The sequence below is a fragment of the Nerophis lumbriciformis genome, linkage group LG28 (genome assembly GCF_033978685.3).
Source record: "Nerophis lumbriciformis linkage group LG28, RoL_Nlum_v2.1, whole genome shotgun sequence".
NCBI lineage: Eukaryota > Metazoa > Chordata > Actinopteri > Syngnathiformes > Syngnathidae > Nerophis > Nerophis lumbriciformis.
In genome coordinates this window covers 923380-946338 of record NC_084575.2, presented here as the reverse complement: position 1 = coordinate 946338, position 22959 = coordinate 923380, and the positions used below count along the sequence as shown (strand labels likewise).

The window sequence follows — 22959 nt, the reverse complement described above, 5'->3', positions numbered from 1 at the left end:
CCATTATTAATTAATAATTAATAATCTTGGACAGAATATTCCGAACTCAACTTTCCATTCCTATGCTGATGATACTGTCATATACTGCACAGCACCCACTCCTGCTGAGGCCTTTAAAAATCTACAACATGCATTTGACAGAGTACAAGAACAACTTTGCTATCTTCAACTGCTTTTAAATGCAGAGAAAACAAAGTGTATGTTCTTTACCACATCAAAAATTGTAAGAGCAGCACTGTGTGAGAACATTTGAACAAGAAATGGGCAACAAATTTTGTTAGTATCTGCTTTTAAATAGTTAGGATTTTTAATTGATGACCACTTGAGTTTTGAGGAGCACATTCAGTATGTTGTAAAAAAAAACCTGAAACTTTTACTGGGATTTTATTATAGAAACAAGTCTTGCTTTTCTTTTCCTGTGAAACAGAAATTGGTGGAAACAACCTTTTTACCTGTTATTGACTATGGAGATGTGTTGTACATGAATGCTACTGCTGGTTGTCTCCACAAGCTGGATAGTGTGTACCACGGGGCACTGAGATTCATCACCAACTTACTCACCATTGTGTGTTATACTCAATGGTTAACTTACTCACCATTGTGTGTTATACTCAATGGTTAACTTACTCACCATTGTGTGCTATACTCAATAATTAACTGGACATTTTTATGTGCTTGACGCCTCAATCATTGGTATGTGTTCATCTACAAAACCATTCTGGGTATCACCCCATCTTATCTGTCTTGTCTTTTAACAAAGAAACAAGGAAGTCACAATCTTTTTTCAATGAATGTTCTGCAATTTGTTGTCCCCAAAGTAAGAACTGAACTGGGCAAGAAAGCATTTAGGTTTTCAGCAGCGAAGGCTTGGAATAACCTACAATCCAATATTCAACTTCAAACCCTCGTTACATTGAAGGAGTTTAAAGCTTCTGTGAAAGGATTGCAGTCTACCTTGTCTGTATGCACATGTGTTATGTCAGCAAGTTTTAATGTTGTACATATGATGTTTTATGTGTTGTTTACTGTTTAAATGTAACCTTGCTGCTGCCCTCTTGGCCAGGTCTCCCTTGGAAAATAAATATTTGATTTCAATGGGATTTTACCTGGTTAAATAAAGAAACAAAACAAACAAACAAACAAAAACAGCTGTTTATTTGAAGTCTTAAAGAAGTCAACTATGTGTGCAGTGCAAGGTGAAATGCAGTTATGTCATCTTCTTGTCAATAACACACACATCAATCTTTTGCATGTTGTTGCTTCCTTATTTGTCATTATTCAAAGCTGATTTTAATGTGTAGCAGCGGCAGCTGAACTCAATGTGACAACGTGTCATAGTTACGTCAGTCAGCTGGAATTAAAAATACAAATAGTTGTGTCGTTAGTCCAGATTCATCACGGTCCTGATGGACGACATAATTAGGAACCAGTACTAAAAAAAAATGGTACTTGGTATACATCCCTAATCTTCACCACTAAAACTTTGAAATATGCTGACATATGTGCTGCTAAAGGTAAATAAACAGTAGCCATATTGAATGTTTGCCTTCATTTGACCACGTGAGGTAAGGAGGACGGCCTCTAGGTCACATGGTTACACCCCAGCAATTACACTGTTGATGATTGATGAGCATTCATTTTTAAATGGACGTGTTAAAAAGCAAGTATATCTCCATCTTTAGTCATAAATGTGGCCCCCGGATGAACATGTGTCACAAACATTGTATTAGATGATATGTGGATGTTGTGCTTACTTGGACTGTGATGAAGCTGTGAGGACTCAGGTGCTTTGTCTTCATGCTCTTCAGTCTTCACAGAGACAACAGTCAGTGGAAACTTGCTGACATCATCCTCCTCCTGCCCTACAGGACACTCTCCCTCCACTTCCTCTTTAAAATAAGGGGGCTGTGGATCCTCCTTGTCAACTTTAAAATGTGAGGGCTGTAGATCCTCTGAAGTGAAACGGTCCCCCTGCAGATGAGGGAGACATTCTTCTTCGTGTCCAATCAGCTGATGGATGTCTGCAGGACACAAACAAAACACATTTTAACTCCTACATGCTAAATATTAAATCGTACATGAAATATAGGGCTGTGGCTATTGAACATTTTATTAATCAAGTGTTCTACTGGAAATGTTTTCGATTAATCTGGATAAACCATAGTGTTGCTTGGTTAAAAAGGAACATTGTCACAATTTCAGAAGGGTTAAAACCATTAAAAATCAGTTCCCAGTGGCTTATTTTATTTTTCGAAGTTTTTTTCAAAATGTTACCCATCACGCAATATCCCTAAAAAAAGCTTCAAAGTGCCTGATTTTAACCATCGTTATATACACCCGTCCATTTTCCTGTGACGTCACATAGTGATGCCAATACAAACAAACATGGCGGATAGAACAGCAAGCTATAGCGACATTAGCTCTGATTCAGACTCGGATTTCAGCGGTTTAAGCGATTCAACAGATTACGCATGTATTGAAACGGATGGTTGTAGTGTGGAGGCAGGTAGCGAAAATGAAATTGAAGAATAAACTGAAGCTATTGAGCCATATCGTTTGGAACCGTATGCAAGCGAAACCGACGAAAACGACACGACAGCCAGCGACACGGGAGAAAGCGAGGACGAATTCGGCGATCGCCTTCTAACCAACGATTGGTATGTGTTTGTTTGGCATTAAAGGAAACTAACAACTATGAACTAGGTTTACAGCATATGAAATACATTTGGCAACAACATGCACTTTGAGAGTGCAGACAGCCCAGTTTTCATCAATTAATATATTCTGTAGACATACCCTCATCCGCTCTCTTTTCCTGGGGGTCTGGCGGCAGATTTCTTTGACTTTATCGTTGGAAATGCATCTGTTTTGAGTGTCGCAGGATATCCACACATTCTTGCCATCTCTGTCGTAGCATAGCTTTCGTCGGTAAAGTGTGCGGAACAAACGTCCAATTTCTTGCCACTTTGGCATCTTTGGGCCACTGGTGCAACTTGAATCCGTCCCTGTTCGTGTTGTTACACCCTCCGACAACACACCGATGAGGCATGATGTCTCCAAGGTACGGAAAACAGTCGAAAAAACGGAAAATAACAGAGCTGATTTGACTCGGTGTTTGTAATGTGTTTGAGAAAATGGCGGATTGCTTCCCGATGTGACGTCACGCTGTGACGTCATCGCTTCGAGAGCGAATAACAGAAAGGCGTTTAATTCGCCAAAATTCAGCCATTTAGAGTTCGGAAATCGGTTAAAAAAATATATGGTCTTTTTTCTGCAACATCAAGGTATATATTGACGCTTACATAGGTCTGGTGATAATGTTCCCCTTTAAAGACACATTTAAGCGACTTTAAGACATTTCACTTAATAATAAAAGGCCAATTGGTTTGAGATGGTATGAGATCAAGATGTCATCTTTAGATCAGGCTTTGTTTTTTCCACAATCACTGCCACATTAAAAAGTTAAAGTACCAATGATTGTCACACACACACTAGGTGTGGCCAGATTGTTCTCTGCATTTGACCCATCACCCTTGATCACCCCCTAGTAGGTGTTGTAGTAGGTCAGGGGTCGGCAACCCGCGGCTCCAAAGCCGCATGCGGCTCTTTGATCACTCTGATTCGGCTCAGCTGCATACTTGCTGACCCTCCCAATTTTTCCGGGAGACTTCCGGATTTCAGTGCCTCTCCCGGAGCAAACATTCCCCGATTTTCACCCGGACAACAACATTGAGGGCGTGCCGTGATGGCACTGCCTTTAGCGTCCTCTACAACCTGTCGTGGCGTCCGCTTTTTCACCAAACTATCTGCGTGCCGGCCCAGTCACATGTTGTATGCGGCCTCTGCTTACACACGTAAGCGACTGCAAGGCATACTTTGTCAACAGCCATACAGGTCACACTGAGGGTGGCCGTATAAAACAACTTTAACACTGTTACTAATATGCGCCACACTGTGAACCCACACCAAACAAGAATGACAAACACATTTCGGGAGAACATCCGCACTGTAACACAACATAAACACAACAGAACAAATTAGAGTTAGGGCTGCATGGGATTCTGGGTATTTGTTCTGTTGTGTTTATGTTGTGTTACAATGCGGATGTTCTCCCGAAATGTGTTTGTCATTCTTGTTTGGTGTGGGTTCACAGTGTGGCGCATATTTGTAACAGTGTTAAAGTTGTTTATACGGCCACCCTCAGTGTGACCTGTATGGCTGTTGACCAAGTATGCATTGTAGTCACTCATGTGTGAATGCAGAAGCCGCATACAACATGTAACTGGGCTGTCACGCTGCATGTACAGGTTGTAGAGGGCGCTAATGGCAGTGCCATCACGGCACGCCCTTATTATTGTTGCTTGGGTGAAAATCAGCGGACGTTGGAGAGAATAGTAGCCATGAATTTCGGGAGTCTCCCGGGAAAAATCGGGAGGGTTGGCAAGTATGACGCTGTCAAGCGCCGTCCATATAAAACTCGCGGGCCGCACTAACATTACATTTTCATATGAAGGTGCAGACCGCGTGTCTGAGACCCCTGGTTTATACATAGCACAAAGCAAAAAAAAACTTTGTATGCAGTGTTATTTCATTTTAAACTTCAAAAGAGTTTTGTGGCTCCCATTGTTTTCTTTAATTTGTGAAACGGGTCAAAATGGCTCTTTGAGTGGTAAAGGTTGCCGACCCCTGTAGTAGGTTAATGTAGCAGGTGTTGTAGTAGGTTAATGGCTGCAGCAATATGAAGGAAATAACAGGTCAGTATAGCTTTTACACACATAAATAACGTGTCAAACCTGCCAGCTAGCAGGCTAGGTTTACAGCGTCAGTTACCATGGTAACTGACTCTGACTTTGTCTTACCTCTCTTATTTTTGGAGGTCAAACTCTGGAGCTTTACATACTCAGGAGTTTGCACTTAACCTGCTCTCTGGAATATTCCCCCGGTGACTGTGTGAGTTTTGTGTAAACATGTTGATACACTTTGTTACAAACTGAGAGGAACATCAACCTCTCATAAATATTGTGTGTCTGAACATCCTCACATGACAATTCATCTTCCTATAGACAATCTATTGAAGAAAAGTGTTAATAATAAATATAAAGTTAGTAAAGATGTGAGAGTAAGAAGTAAACAAACCTGTTGTGTGTAACACAACTTGATGTTTTTCATGTTGTCGCTCCTTCTCCTCTTTTGTTGGACAAAGTTCCTCCTCGTACTCTGCTATGGTTCTTTCGCACATTTTCACACAATCACAACACTTTACACTCACACTTGATCTCTGCTTAGCGATGTGTTTTCATCTCTCTTTGTTAGCAGCTAACAAGCTAAGCTAACTAGCAAGCTAAGCTAGCTCGAGAAGTGCGCTCAGACTAATATAACCGGCTGCAAACAGTTATTAACGATGTTACTCTATTTAATAGAGTGTAATAAAGGACATATATGTGTACATGGACGCACAGATTAAGAACACTGAACTGTGACGACTGCAATAACGTCTTCACCGTCAGACGCCATCTTGCTTTATCATCGCCCTGTTTGCTTCGCGCGCAGTCTTGTCAGATCTCGCGAGAGAAACAAGTAACCAGCTCTAAATATGAACTTATATTTATACATTGTATTTATTTACTCTAACCAACTATGAAATGATATAACATATATACAATGTGCTTCTGTCAGCAGCTACACTTTTCCTAACTAAGAGTTTCCCGCTTGTCTCCAACCCTTCCCCCATGCATTCCTGAGCTAAGATAAAAAGTGACACTCTCCTGAAACAGACGGCCTTTGTCTTTTGAGGCCTCCAATAAATACTAAAAAAAAAGGTATTCTCTGAGCATTTCTTATTAAATAGATTATTACATTGTAAAACAACAGACACTTTACTTTTGCTTGTCCTTATGTCCCTGCAAGATGATGTTATGTTTTGGACGCATGGCTGCAATGGTTGTGATCTCTCAGATGCAGAATTTTACACCAGTAAAACCAGCAAAGCAGTAATTATAGTCTGCACATTGTGTTGTTGTTGAATTATATTTATCTGATTAAAAGTCAAATACAGTTTATATACTTGTCTGTCTATCTGTGTTGGCCCTGCGATGAGGTGGCGACTTGTCCCGGGTGTACACCGCCTTCCGCCCGAATGCAGCTGAGGTAGGCTCCAGCACCCCCCGCGACCCGAAAGGGACACGCGGTAGATAAATGGATGCATGGATCATTTGTTGCCTTGCTTTTTTGTGGAGACACCATGAAAACATACATTTAGAATGAATCGTTCATGACTTGCCCATCACTATGACTCTTGGCCCCGCCCCTAAGTGACGCATGCGTGGAGGATATGCGCTTTGCTGCAAAGTCTTCCTTTACTCCACACACGCTTCTAAGCCTCGCTACTAACTACACTTTATTCATCCTCCGTGTCAGGATAAACTCCACTCGTCTCAGTCAACTTTGGACATTATTAGGCCCGCTTAGCTTGCTAATTGTTTTAGCGCGCTAGTTAGCTTAGCTTGCTAGTTGTTTTAGTGCGCTAGTTAGCTTAGCTTGCTAGTTAGCTTAGCTTGTTAGCTGCTAACTAAGAGACGCGGATTTGATCAACACATCGCTTAGTTAAGATCAAGTGTGAGTGTAAAGTGTTGTGATTGTGTGAAAATGTGTGAAAGAACGATAGCAGAGTACAAAGAAGAACTTTCTCGGACAAAAGCAGAAAACAAAAGACTACGTCAACTACTGGACGCTGTTTTCAAGAAACCTCAAGTTGTGTTACACAGAACAGGTTTGTTTACTTCTTACTCTCACATGTTTACTAACTTTATATTTCATTATTAACATGAACATGACGTGTTAGATTAATTGTGATTAATAGGTGTAGTCAGACACATGATTGTTATTGTGTTATTAATGTGATTATCAGACAGCAGTCATTTCCATTAGATAATGTTCAAATATAGGTGATTTGGCACACTTATAATTAAAATAACAAAAATATTGTTGTTTTTCATCAGATATGTACTAGTATTGTATATGTGGATGGGGGCCCTGCTTTGGAAATAATGTGTAGCCCTTTCAGAGATCACATTTAGTTCCACTTTAAACATTCACATGTTGCACAATGAGATGAGATGGTATAACGTGAACAATTCTGGAACTTTCTAACTCGGGGGGGGGGCGCGATGTATTGGGTATAACAAAATGGTGTCTGCCAATGCGGTTTACAATGTCACTACGTCAGTAGTTGTCAAACTTTTTTCACCAAGTACCACCTCAGAAAATACTTGGATCTCCAAGTACCACCATCATGAACAGTATTAAAATACAGTAGCATAGTAGGCCTTAATTATTCATTAAAAACAAGGTAGACACGTTATTTAACAAGTATATTTAATATTTTTAGTTACTGTAACATTACACACAGTTTGGACAGTAACACTGTGTTTGCGTGTAGGAAAATAAAACACTGTACTTAAATAATACGCAGTGTGCACCAGATAGACTCTGGTGCGCACCAGTTAGTTTGTAGGATGCAGCTTCTTCAGTTGACCTCTGACCTGGTCCACAGAGATAACTAATGTCTGCGTAGAGGAGGAGGAGGTGGAGGAGGAGGAGGAGGAGGGGGGTGCAGCCATAGCTGGGGGGGAGGCGTGTTGAGGGGGTGGCTGCAATGAGGAGTGGGAGGTGAGGAGGACACGTGCTGGGTGAAGAAGTTATTCAAGTCACTCTATTGTCCCCCCTACTGCTCTGGTCTTTGTCTTGTGGCCTGTGATGGTTTTCACACCTTCCCAGACCTCCCTCATGTTGTTCTGCTGCAGCTTCTTCCTGTAGCTGTCCTTAGCCTTCCTCTCCTCCTGCTGTGCTGCTCTCATTGCCTCCCTGTCTCCACTCCTGAAGCAGCTTTCTTCTTGTTGAGGACAGCTTTAAGCTCCTGTGTTACCCAGGGTTTGTTATCAGGGTAGCACCGAACAGTCTTAGCAGGGCAGGTCACGTCTACGCAGCAGTTGAGGTCATCCGTAAGACAGTGAGTCAGACCATCAATGTCCTCACCTTGTGGAAACTGTGTAGCATTTGTCTGTCACAGAATGACATCACACTAAGACATTCAGTGACAGTTTTCCAGTGTTTATCAGTCATTTTTCTTTACTTATTTAGAATTTTGGTTTGATTGATTGAAACTTTTATTAGTAGATTGCACAGTACAGTACATATTCCGTACAATTGACCACTAAATGGTAACACCCCAATAAGTTTTTCAACTTGTTTAAGTCGGGGTCCACTTAAATTGATTCATGATACAGATATATACTATCATCGTAATACAGTCATCACACAAGTTAATCATCAGAGTATATACATTGAATTATTGACATAAATATCTGTATCTACATTTGATTATTTACATTTGATTATTTACAATCCGGGGATGTGGGATGTGGAAGGGAGGGTGTTAGTTTAGGGTTGAAGTTGCCTGGAGGTGTTGTTTTAGTGCGGTTTTGAAGGAGGATAAAGATGCCCTTTCTTTTACACCTGTTGGAAGTGCATTCCATATTGATGTGGCATAGAAGGAGAATGAGTTAAGACCTTTGTTAGATGGGAATCTGGGTTTAACGTGGTTAGTGGAGCTCCCCCTGGTGTTGTGGTTATGGCGGTCATTTACGTTAAGGAAGTAGTTTGACATGTACTTGGGTATCAGGGAGGTGTAGCGGATTTTATAGACTAGGCTCAGTGCAAGTAGTTTTACTCTGTCCTCCAACCTGAGCCAGCCCACTTTGGAGAAGTGGGTAGGAGTGAGGTGTGATCTGGGGTGGAGGTCTAGAAGTAATCTGACTAGCTTGTTCTGGGATGTTTGGAGTCTAGATTTGAGGGTTTTGGAGGTGCTAGGGTACCAGGAGGTGCATGCGTAATCGAAAAAGGGTGGAATGAGAGTTCCCGCTAGAATCTTCATGGTGCTTTTGTTGACCAGAGAGGAGATTCTATAGAGAAATCTCGTTGGTTGGTTGACCTTTCTCTAAAGAATCTCCTCTCTGGTCAACAAAAGCACCATGAAGATTGGTACAGTAAAAACCTTTTAAACAAAGTGTTTGCTCGTGAAATTTTCTGAAATTTGTAGGTGTATTCTTGCTATTGTTTACATTTTCAGAATGTATAATATTGTTTTTTAGAGAAATGCTTTGACATTTTGTTATTATTGTTAATATTATCTGGAATACATTTTTGGCAGCAGCAAAGTGGCCATTTGGGTAGTTTTTAGCTCTAAAAGGGTATTTCAACAAGTAAACATTACAGTAGGTGTTGATATATGTAATGCTCATAAGAGTATTCTAGTAGAATATGCAGAGATGAGTTGTGTCAATATCAAAATGTTACTTGAAATCAATTTTTGGTAGCAACAAAGTGGCCATTTGGGTAGTTTTTAGCTTTGTAAAGGATATTTCAACAAGTAAACAGTACAGTAGGCACTTCATTTATATATATGTAATGCTCATAAGGGTATTCTAATAAAATACGCATGTGTAAATATGCGATGTGTAAATATCAAAATATTACGTGGAATCACTTTTTGTCAGGCAATATTACATTTAATGACAATGTTACATAAATGAATACATCCAAACACGTTGTACATATTTATTATGTGCAGGAAGAAATAACAGTTACAATTGTGTGTATCTTCCAAACAAGAAAGAGGTTTTATCACATCACCATGGGACTAACAACACTCCTTTAAATCTCATCAATACCACAGAAGAGGCAAACTGTCCTTTTCCAGGCACCATAAAGTCTTAAATAATGTCAAACACGTAGCGATACAACAACCAGGAAGATAAAGTGTTTGTCTCACACCTACTAATCCACTGTGGACACACCAAGACAAAAATGCAGGTTCAGCGAAGGAAATACATTTTTGGCAGGCATTCACATTTTGCCACAACACCCCTAAACGGACATGGGAGAAAGTCCTAGTTGGAAATACAGCCCAATTAACTCCTGAACTGCCATTTTCACATACACCTCAAACCATGCGCACACATCCAATGCTATCTGGTGCACACCAGAAACTATCTGGTGCACACCAGATACAAACCCCGTTTCCATATGAGTTGGGAAATTGTGTTAGATGTAAATATAAACAGAATACAATGATTTGCAAATCATTTTCAACCCATATTCAGTTGAATGCACTACAAAGACAACATATTTGATGTTCAAATTCATTAATTTATTTATTTTTTTGCAAATAATAATTAACTTAGAATTTCATGGCTGCAACACGTGCCAAAGTAGTTGGGAAAGGGCATGTTCACCACTGTGTTACATGGCCTTTCCTTTTAACAACACTCAGTAAAGGTTTGGGAACTGAGGAGACACATTTTTGAAGCTTCTCAGGTGGAATTCTTTCCCATTCTTGCTTGATGTACAGCTTAAGTTGTTCAACAGTCCGGGGGTCTCCCTTCTGCTATTTTAGGCTTCATAATGCGCCACACATTTTCAATGGGAGACAGGTCTGGACTACAGGCAGGCCAGTCTAGTACCCGCACTCTTTTACTATGAAGCCACGTTGATGTAACACGTTGCTTGGCATTATCTTGCTGAAATAAGCAGGGGCGTCCATGGTTACATTGCCTGGATGGCAACATATGTTGCTCCAAAACCTGTATGTACCTTTCAGCATTAATGGTGCCTTCACAGATGTGTAAGTTACCCATGTCTTGGGCACTAATACACCCCCATACCATCACACATGCTGGTTTTTACACTTTGCGCCTATAACAATCCGGATGGTTCTTTTCCTCTTTGGTCCGGAGGACACGACGTCCAGTTTCCAAAAACAATTTGAAATGTGGACTCGTCAGACCACAGAACACTTTTCCACTTTGCATCAGTCCATCTTAGATGAGCTCAGGCCCAGCGAAGCCGACTGCGTTTCTGGGTGTTGTTGATAAACGGTTTTCGCCTTGCATAGGAGAGTTTTAACTTGCACTTACAGATGTAGCGACCAACGTAGTTACTGACAGTGGGTTTCTGAAGTGTTCCCTAGCCCATGTGGTGATATCCTTTACACACTGATGTCGCTTGTTGATGCAGTACAGCCTGAGGGATCGAAGGTCACGGGCTTAGCTGCTTACGTGCAGTGATTTCTCCAGATTCTCTGAACCCTTTGATGATATTACGGAGCGTAGATGGTGAAATCCCTAAATTCATTGTAATAGCTGCTTGAGAAAGGTTTTTCTTAAACTGTTCAACAATTTGCTCACTCGTTTGTTGACAAAGTGGTGACCCTCGCCCCATCCTTGTTTGTGAATGCCTGAGCATTTCATGGAATCTACTTTTATACCCAATCATGGCACCCACCTGTTCCCAATTAGCCTGTTCACCTGTGGGATGTTCCAAATAAGTGTTTGATGAGCATCCCTCAACTTTATCAGTATTTATTGCCACCTTTCCCAACTTCTTTGTCACGTGTTGCTGGCATCAAATTCTAAAGTTAATTATTATTTGCAAAAAAAAAAATGTTTATGAGTTTGAACATCAAATATGTTGTCTTTGTAGCATATTCAACTGAATATGAGTTGAAAATGATTTGCAAATCATTGTATTCCGTTTATATTTACATCTAACACAATTTCCCAACTCATATGGAAACGGGGTTTGTACATATACAAAAAAATGTTGTCCCCATGTCCCTTTAGGGGCTCTGTAAAAAAATAAGTACGTGGCTTGTTTAAAAAAACAAATCAACATTTAAACAATAAATGACATGATGGGAGTCAGTGGCGCCCCCTTACGTCATTCATTGCAATGACAGAAGAGTGAAAGTCATTGAAATTGTGGCCATAATACTCCCTGATTTTTTACATCTACCCTTTGTTCATGTTTATATTCTTGTTCCCTTTTACTCCTATGTAAGATAGTTTTTATACAGAACATTAATAAAATATCACAAATCTCACAGAATGTGACGTTTCAAAAGCACCTTTGTAAAAACAATTGTAAGTCCAGGAAGTGACGTAGTCTTCCGGTACCTATGGAGTAGTGACATTGACCACCACCACCGGAATATGTTTTATTTATTTCATGACAGCAGGTCCTCTAAACGTTAAAACATCATCGACACGATTGAACACAGCATCCAGCAGTGGAAACGTGGCTTAATATATATATATATTAGTTGTTAGTTGCAGCCCTAATATATATATATATATGTATATGTATATATATATATATATATATATATATATATATATATATATATATATGTATATATATAGTTGCAGCGTTGTTAGTTGCAGCCCTAATATATATATATATATGTATATGTATATATATATATATATATATATATATATATATATATGTATATATATAGTTGCAGCGTTGTTAGTTGCAGCCCTAATATATATATATATATATGTATATGTATATATATATATATATATATATATATATATGTATATATATAGTTGCAGCGTTGTTAGTTGCAGCCCTAATATATATATATATATGTATATATATATATATGTATATATATGTATATATATATATATATATATATATATATATATATATATATATATATATATATATATATATGTATGTATATATATATATATATATATATATATATATATATATATATATATATATATATATATATATATATATATATATATATTAGGGCTGCAACTAACAACTAATTTGATAATCGATTAATCTGTCGATTATTGCTTCGATTAATCGATCAATAATCGGATAAAAGAGACAAACTACATTTTTATCCTTTCCAGTATTTTATTGAGAAAAAAACAGCATACTGGCACCATACTTATTTTGATTATTGTTTCTCAGCTGTTTGTAAATGTTGCAGTTTATAAAATATTTAAAAAAAATTAAAAAGTAGCCTCTGCACATGCGCATAGCATAGATTCAACGAATCGATCACTAAATTAATCGCCAACTATTTTTGTAATCTATTTTAATTGATTTAATCGATTAGTTGTTGCAGCCCTAGTATACTGTGTGTATATATATATATATATATATATATATATATATATATATATATATATATATATATATATATATTTATATATATATATATATATATATATATATATATATATATATATATATATATATATATATATATATATATATATATATATATATATATATATATATATATATATATATTAGGGCTGCAACTAACAACTAATTTGATAATCGATTAATCTGTCGATTATTACTTCGATTAATCGATCAATAATCGGATAAAAGAGACAAACTACATTTTTGGCCTAAACATATCCACATATATATGGTGTATCGTGAAATGGCCTAAACATATCCACATATACCGTATTTTCCGCACTATAAGGCGCACCTAAAAACCACAATTTTTCTCAAAAGCTGACAGTGCGCCTAATAACCCGGTGCGCTTTATTACGATTCATTTTCATAAAGTTTCGGTCTCGCAACTTCGGTAAACAGCCGCCATCTTTTTTCCCGGTAGAACAGGAAGCGCTTCTTCTTCTACGCAAGCAACCGCCAAGGAAAGCACCCGCCCCCATAGAACAGGAAGCGCTTCACCCGCCCCCGGAAGAAGAAGAAAAAACGCGCGGATATCACCGTACGTTTCATTTCCTGTTTACATCTGTAAAGACCACAAAATGGCTCCTACTACGCGACAAGGATCCGGATCATAAAAAGACGCAATCTCTCCATCCGCACACGGATTACTACCGTATTTCACAGCAACTGATATTCCTGTGAACTGCACTGTGGAACGGGAGCACGTACGGTGAATATTCGCACCACAGGGAATGAGGAGTCATCCTTCACTGTGGTTCTAGCTTGCCATGCTAACTTCCACCCATCCAAAAGAGACCTTTCCAGCCGGCGTCATCATAAAAGCTAACTCGAAGGGATGGATGGATGAAGAAAAGATGAGCGAGTGGTTAAGGGAAGTTTACGCGAAGAGGCCGGGTGGCTTTTTTCACACAGCTCCGAAGGCGAACACACCTTCACTAAGACGGGCAGATAGCGCCGGTCGACATACGCCAACATCTGCCAGTGGATCGTAAATGCCTGGGCAGATAGTTTCGGTCACAACTGTGGTCCGAGCTTTCCGGAAGGCAGGATTCACAGAACTGCTGCACAACAACAGCGACACTGACTCCCGATGACTTCTACGAGACGGAACCGGCCATTTTTGGATCCCACGCTTGCGCAACTTTTCAATTCGGACACCGAAGACGAAGAATTCGAAGGATTTACGAATGAAGAATAACTTCAGAAGGTGAGCGCTATGTTTATTTTGTGTGTTGTGACATTAACGTTCGAGCAACATTATGTTGCTATTTATTGCTCTACACCATTTTGAATTTTACTATGTTTGTGATTGCACATTTGCGTACATTTTGGGACAGAGTTGTTAGAACGCTGGTTTTCAATATATTATTAAAGTTTGACTGAACTATCTGACTGTTTTTTTGACATTCACTTTAGCGCAGCGTTTTTTTGACATTCACTTTAGCGCAGCGTAGGCGCGGCTTTTAGTCCGGGGCGGCTTATTGGTGGACAAAATTATGAAATATGTAATTCATAGAAGGTGCGGCTAATAATCCGGTGCGCCTTATAGTGCGGAAAATACGGTATATGGTGTATCGTGAAATGGCCTAAACATATCCACATATATATGGTGTATGGTGACATGGCCTAAACATATCCACATATATATAGTGTATCGCGATATGGCCTAAAAATATCGAGATATTAAAAAAAGGCCGTATCGCCCAGCCCTAATATACAGTACATAAATACACATATATATATACATGTACATGTACATACATATATATATATATATATATATATAAAAATATGTATATATGTATATATATATATATATATACATATATATATATGTATACATACACACAGTATATTAGGGCTGCAACAACTAATCGATTAAATCAATTAATATATATATACCGGTATATATATATATATTCATATATATATATATATATATATATATATATATATATATATAGATTAGGGCTGCAACTAACAACTAATTTAATAATCAATTAATCTGTCGATTATTACTTCGATTAATCGATCAATAATCGGATAAAAGAGACAAACTACATTTTTATCCTTTCCAGTATTTTATTGAGAAAAAACAGCATACTGGCACCATACTTATTTTGATTATTGTTTCTCAGCTGTTTGTAAATGTTGCAGTTTATAAAATATTTAAAAAAAATTAAAAAGTAGCCTCTGCGCATGCGCATAGCATAGATTCAACGAATCGATCACTAAATTAATCGCCAACTATTTTTGTAATCTATTTTAATTGATTTAATCGATTAGTTGTTGCAGCCCTAATATACTGTGTGTGTATATATATATATATATATATATATATATATATATATACATACAGGTAAAAGCCAGTAAATTAGAATATTTTGAAAAACTTGATTTATTTCAGTAATTGCATTCAAAAGGTGTAACTTGTACATTATATTTATTCATTGCACACAGACTGATGCATTCAAATGTTTATTTCATTTAATTTTGATGATTTGAAGTGGCAACAAATGAAAATCCAAAATTCCGTGTGTCACAAAATTAGAATATTACTTAAGGCTAATACAAAAAAGGGATTTTTAGAAATGTTGGCCAACTGAAAAGTATGAAAATGAAAAATATGAGCATGTACAATACTCAATACTTGGTTGGAGCTCCTTTTGCCTCAATTACTGCGTTAATGCGGCGTGGCATGGAGTCGATGAGTTTCTGGCACTGCTCAGGTGTTATGAGAGCCCAGGTTGCTCTGATAGTGGCCTTCAACTCTTCTGCGTTTTTGGGTCTGGCATTCTGCATCTTCCTTTTCACAATACCCCACAGATTTTCTATGGGGCTAAGGTCAGGGGAGTTGGCGGGCCAATTTAGAACAGAAATACCATGGTCCGTAAACCAGGCACGGGTAGATTTTGCGCTGTGTGCAGGCGCCAAGTCCTGTTGGAACTTGAAATCTCCATCTCCATAGAGCAGGTCAGCAGCAGGAAGCATGAAGTGCTCTAAAACTTGCTGGTAGATGGCTGCGTTGACCCTGGATCTCAGGAAACAGAGTGGACCGACACCAGCAGATGACATGGCACCCCAAACCATCACCCAACCATGCAAATTTTGCATTTCCTTTGGAAATCGAGGTTCCAGAGTCTGGAGGAAGACAGGAGAGGCACAGGATCCACGTTGCCTGAAGTCTAGTGCAAAGTTTCCACCATCAGTGATGGTTTGGGGTGCCATGTCATCTGCTGGTGTCGGTCCACTCTGTTTCCTGAGATCCAGGGTCAACGCAGCAGTCTACCAGCAAGTTTTAGAGCACTTCATGCTTCCTGCTGCTGACCTGCTCTATGGAGATGGAGATTTCAAGTTCCAACAGGACTTGGCGCCTGCACACAGCGCAAAATCTACCCGTGCCTGGTTTACGGACCATGGTATTTCTGTTCTAAATTGGCCCGCCAACTCCCCTGACCTTAGCCCCATAGAAAATCTGTGGGGTATTGTGAAAAGGAAGATGCAGAATGCCAGACCCAAAAACGCAGAAGAGTTGAAGGCCACTATCAGAGCAACCTGGGCTCTCATAACACCTGAGCAGTGCCAGAAACTCATCGACTCCATGCCACGCCGCATTAACGCAGTAATTGAGGCAAAAGGAGCTCCAACCAAGTATTGAGTATTGTACATGCTCATATTTTTCATTTTCATACTTTTCAGTTGGCCAACATTTCTAAAAATCCCTTTTTTGTATTAGCCTTAAGTAATATTCTAATTTTGTGACACACGGAATTTTGGATTTTCATTTGTTGCCACTTCAAATCATCAAAATTAAATGAAATAAACATTTGAATGCATCAGTCTGTGTGCAATGAATAAATATAATGTACAAGTTACACCTTTTGAATGCAATTACTGAAATAAATCAAGTTTTTCAAAATATTCTAATTTACTGGCTTTTACCTGTATATATATATACATATATACATATTTTTATATATATATATATATATATATATATATATATATATATATATATATATATATATATATATATATATATATATATATATATATATATATATGTACATATATATGTATATATATATGTGTATTTATGTACTGTATATTAGGGCTGGGCGATATGGCCTTTTTTTAATATCTCGATATTTTTAGGCCATATCGCGATACACTATATATATGTGGATATGTTTAGTCCATGTCATGATACACCATATATATGTGGATATTTTGCCTTAGTCTTGAATGAACACTTGATGCATATAATCACAGCAGTATGATGATTCTATGTGTCTACATTAAAACATTCTTCTTCATACTGCATTAATATATGCTACTTTTAAACTTTCATTTAGAGAAGGAAACCACAACTAAGTCAATTTAGCAAAAGTGTATTTATTAAACAGTTATTAAGCAGTGGTACAAACATTCATGTCATTTCAAAACAGAAAGTGCAAGATTGTCAGACATTTTAAAACAAGCTATTAGTGCACTTTTGTGCATGATGTCACTAAGATGACATATCAAAACAACACTCAATTAAAGTGCACTTTTTGTACAGAACGCCACTACAATAGTTTAAAACAAATAAAGTGCACTTTTGTGCATGATGTCACACAAGATATTTCAATAAGTGTCAAATAAAAATGAGCTGCATAATAGGAAATCAAATAGTGTATGTCCTTCACTATGTGGTAGGTTCCTGCGGACGTTATCTCCTTCTGTTGTTGACTATTTGTTTCATACGGTGTTGATCTGGAAATGGTTGCTTGGGCATTTTGTGGGTGAGGCACTAAACGGAGATGTTGACATGCGGAGTTTCAAGCACTCTTCATTCTCTAGCGGGTGACTTTTCAAATGATGCTACATTAGCAGTGCTGCTACTTTTTGTAACGCTTTCGCCCCACACTTGACATATTACGGTTGTCTGTTCACCATCTACCCGCTTGAAGCCAAACCACCGCCAGACGATGGACCCCCTGCTGTTTGTCTTGGGAATGAATTATTCCTTCATTTATTACCAGATTGGCACCTTCTTTCTCTCGTATTACCACTAGCACCACAGCTAACGTTACCATGCCGCTACCTGTCTGCTCCGTGAGAGCGTATGACGTTGCACACGTGACAGTATGTGACGTATGTAAGAAGGTGTGCTTGTTTTATGTCTCTGTGAGAAGGAGAGACAAGAAAGAGTGAGAAGAGCCTGTAGTGTAATGCCTGCAGCTAAAAGCAACTGTGTGAGAACGTATACTCCAATATCACCATATAGTCATTTTCTATATCGCACAGAGACAAACCAGCAATATATCGAGTAAATCGAAATATCGCCCAGCCCTACTGTATACATATATGTATATATATGTATATATATATATATATATATATATATATATATATATATATATATATATATATATATATATATATATATGTATATATATATATTTATATGTATATATACATGTACATATGTATATGTATATATATATGTATTAGGGCTGCAACAACTAATCAATTAAATTGATTAAAATCGATTATAAAAATAGTTGGTGATTGATTTAGTCATCGATTCGTTGGATCTATGCTATGCTCATGCGCAGAGGCTACTTCTTTTTTTTTTATAAACCTTTATTTATAAACTGCAACATTTACAAACAGCTGAGAAACAATTATCAAAATAAGTATGGTGCTAGTATGCTGTTTTTTTTTCAATAAATTACTGGAAAGGATAGAAATGTAGTTTGTCTCTTTTATCCGATTATTAATCGATTAATCGGAGTAATAATCGACAGATTAATCGATTATCAAATTAGTTGTTGGTTGCAGCCCTAATATGTATATATATATATATATATATATATATATATATATATATATATATATATATATATATATATATATATATATATATATATATATATGTGTGTGTGTGTGTATATATATATATATATATATATATATATATATATATATATATATATATATATATACATATATATATATATATATATACACATATATATACATATATATACATATATATATACATACATACATATATACGTGTATATATATATGTGTGTATATATATATATATATATATATATATATATATATATATATATATATGTATATATATATATATATATATACCGTATTTTCCGCACCATAAGGCGCCCTGGGTTATAAGCCGCGCCTTCAATGAACGGCATATTTCAAAACTTTGTCCACCTATAAGCCGCCCCGTGTTGTAAGCCGCATCTAACTGCGCTAAAGGAATGTCAAAAAAACAGTCAGATAGGTCAGTCAAACTTTAATAATATATTAAAACCAGCGTGATGTGGGCGCGCATGGAGTCGTATATCAACATGGACAGAGCTGCGTGAAAAAAGCCACCCGGCCTCTTCGCGTAAACTTAAACTTCCCTTAACCACTCGCTCATCTTTTCTTCATCCATCCATCCCTTCGAGTTAGCTTTTATGATGACGCCGGCTGGAAAGGTCTCTTTTGGCAAGGTCTTCCTTTTGAATATCACCATGGGTGGAAGTTTCTGGCCATTAGCATGGCAAGCTAGAACCACAGTGAAGGATGACTTCTCATTCCCTGTGGTGCGAATATTCACCGTACGTGCTCCCGTTGTATCCACAGTGCGGTTCACAGGAATATCAGTTGCTGTGAAATAGTAATCCGTGTGCGGATGGAGAGATTGCGTCTTTTCATGAACCGGATACCTGTCGCTTAGTAGGAGCCATTTTGTGGTCTTTACAGATGTAAACACACAAAGGAAATGAAACGTACGGTAATATCCGCGCGCTTTTTCTTCTTCTACGCGGGCGGGTGGTTGCTTACAGTAGAAGAAGAAGCGCTTCCTGTTCTATGGGGGCGGGTGCTTACCTTGGCGGTTGCTTGCGTAGAAGAAGAAGCGCTTCCTGTTCTACCGGGAAAAAAGATGGCGGCTGTTTACCGAAGTTGCGAGACCGAAACTTTATGAAAATTAATCTTAATATTTATCCATATATAAAGCGCACCGGGTTATAAGGCGCACTGTCAGCTTTTGAGAAAATTTGTGGTTTTTAGGTGCGCCTTATAGTGCGGAAAATACGGTGTATATATATATATATATATATATATATATATATATATATATATATATATGTATAAACTGCTTTTGTGACATGAAAAAAACAAGAAAAGTAAAAAAAAAATACTGCGTTTAATTTTTGATATTAATATAAAAGTCAAAGCAGTTTGGCTAATGAAGATGAAGTCTAATAAACAAGCTTTGTTCTTCTCCAACAACGCCTCCTTGTAGTTCAGTGCAACAGTTTGGCCAACAAAAATGAAGACTAGTGACACCTCTCACATTGAATACACAATCTTCACAGCCAGCGTTCAATTCGATGAGATGACAAAACATTTTAGCTAATATTGATGTAAATTGAACACTGATACAGTTTGCAGTTAAATAAAGGAGGAATGACCATCCCAGTAAACAAACTAAAGGCTTTATAAACAAGTTGTGACAACGTCCACGACACATCACCTGCTGCATGTTTCCTCACCTCATTAACTCTCAGTCACAGCAGCTGATGGACAATGTATTGAGAAAATAAAAGCCACATCAAATTGTTTTCTACTTCGCTGTATACTTTTAGTGTGAGGACAAGTGTCTCCAATATTGTCCACACCTGTCTCCATCTAAACACAGCAGTGCGCTCTTAAACGCATGGCGGGAAGCGAGGGAAATTTACGTTAACCCAAGCGCTTGGTTCCGTTTACTCCGAGGGCAAATCTCCGTAGCAAAGTCCGTTTAGCTTTTCCGCCAAGCCAAACAACGCTAGTGCGCATGCACCTGACTTTGTGTTGCCCTAAAATGCATGAATAAATAGCGATTTTGCTGTAATTAAAAAAAATGACGTACTACTAACCGTCTGGAAATGTATCGCAAATTATCATTATACCGTTTACCGTTACATCCCTCGTCCATTAACAAGTAAAAAGTCAAGGGCGGTCACGGCATGTTCTTGTCGTCAATGTTGGTCAATTTTCTAGGGCATTACGGCAAGTCACAAGGGAAGTCGCGGCTTTTGCCACGGTTGCCGAGGTTAAATCCGAGCCCTGCTAACGGAATCACTTTTTAATAAATGCTATTAATTTGTGTGTTACTTCAAATATCTGGCATAATGCAGTTGAGATAAGTTTCGTATGAGAGCAGTCTGCACCGGACCGAACAGCAGGTCAGGTGTAACAATGCCATTATAACCTGTCACTCTTTATAACTCCTTGTGTAGATCTGAATGTTGACCTCAGTTTGAAGCAAAGGTGCTAATACTTTGGAGAGGCGTGTTTTAAAGCAGCTGTTGTGAGAGTAGCATATGTGTGTGTGTGCTCCTTTAAGAATGGCAGTATGTGGGGTGTGTGACGAGTAACTGAGTGGGCAAGTTAGGAGAGGTAGCGCTAGCATGCGCAGGTGGATATCCGGCTGTGTCCTTTGGAAATTATAAATAAAGTGACCAAGTTGTAACTAATCGATGGCCTGGTCATTCCGACCAAAGTGAAAGGTCTCCCCTGCTCTCCTCGACCACGGTCTGGGAGCCGACAAGCAGGAAAGGTGTAAAACAGTACTTGCAACGTGGTGCCTCCTTGTTTAAAGCGTCACCTTTATTTTTAATATAATGTATTGTGGCCAAACAGCTAAATTGTTGTTTCATCTGACATTACATGGACAAAGATAAGACCTTCTGGAGGAAAGTTCTGTGGTCAGATAAAATAAAAATGGAGCTGTTTGGCCACAATTCCCAGAAATATGTTTGGAGGAGAAAAAGTGAGACCTTTAATCCCAGGAACACCACACCTACCGTCAAGTATGGTGGTGGTAGTATTATGCTCTGGGCCTGTTTTGCCGCCAATGGAACTGCTGCTTTAAATGGGACAATAAAAAGGAGGATTATCTCCAAATTCTTCAAGGGGAACATTATCACAATTTCAGAATGGTTAAACCATTAAAAATCAGTTCCCAGTGGCTTATTATATTTTTCGAAGTTTTTTTCAAAATTTTACCCATCACGCAATATCCCTAAAAAAAGCTTCAAAGTGCCTGATTTTAACCATCGTTATATACACCCGTCCATTTTCCTGTGACGTCACATAGTGATGCCAACACAAACAAACATGGCGCATAGAACAGCAAGCTATAGCGACATTAGCTCGGATTCAGACTCGGATTTCAGCGGTTTAAGCGATTCAACAGATTACGCATGTATTGAAACGGATGGTTGTAGTGTGGAGGCAGGTAGCGAAAATGAAATTGAAGAAGAAACTGAAGCTATTGAGCCATATCGGTTTGAACCGTATGCAAGCGAAACTGACGAAAACGACACGACAGCCAGCGACACGGGAGAAAGCGAGGACGAATTCGGCGATCGCCTTCTACCCAACGATTGGTATGTGTTTGTTTGGCATTAAAGGAAACTAACAACTATGAACTAGGTTTACAGCATATGAAATACATTTGGCAACAACATGCACTTTGGGAGTGCAGACAGCCCAATTTTCATCAATTAATATATTCTGTAGACATACCCTCATCCGCGCTCTTTTCCTGAAAGCTAATCTGTCCAGTTTTGGAGTTGATGTCAGCAGGCCAGGGAAGCTAGGGTCGATATTCTTCTCTTGATCATCTTCGGTGGCATAAGGGACGGTGTGAGCCAAGACATCCAGGGGGTTTAGCTCTCTCGTCTGCGGGAACAAACTGCCGCCATTGCTTGCCGTGCTACCGAGGTCCTTTGTCCCTGAATTGCTCACACACTCCGGCAGATTCAATGGGGGTCTGGCGGCAGATTTCTTTGACTTTATGGTTGGAAATGCATCTGCTTTGAGTGT

At 38.4% G+C, this 22959-nt stretch overlaps 2 protein-coding genes across 2 annotated transcripts in view; one reads left to right on the top strand and one right to left on the bottom strand.

The window, feature by feature from the left end:
• The window catches only part of LOC140680203 (uncharacterized), a 34849-nt gene extending 32927 nt beyond the window's left edge, over positions 1 to 1922 (bottom strand). The window contains exon 1 of the mRNA XM_072916648.1: positions 1755 to 1922. The gene's annotated coding sequence lies outside the window, so the exon portion shown is untranslated. The remainder of the gene's footprint in view (positions 1 to 1754) is intronic.
• LOC133570631 (uncharacterized) overlaps positions 1 to 22959 on the top strand; it is a 682377-nt gene that overhangs the window by 56240 nt on the left and 603178 nt on the right. The window lies entirely within an intron of this gene.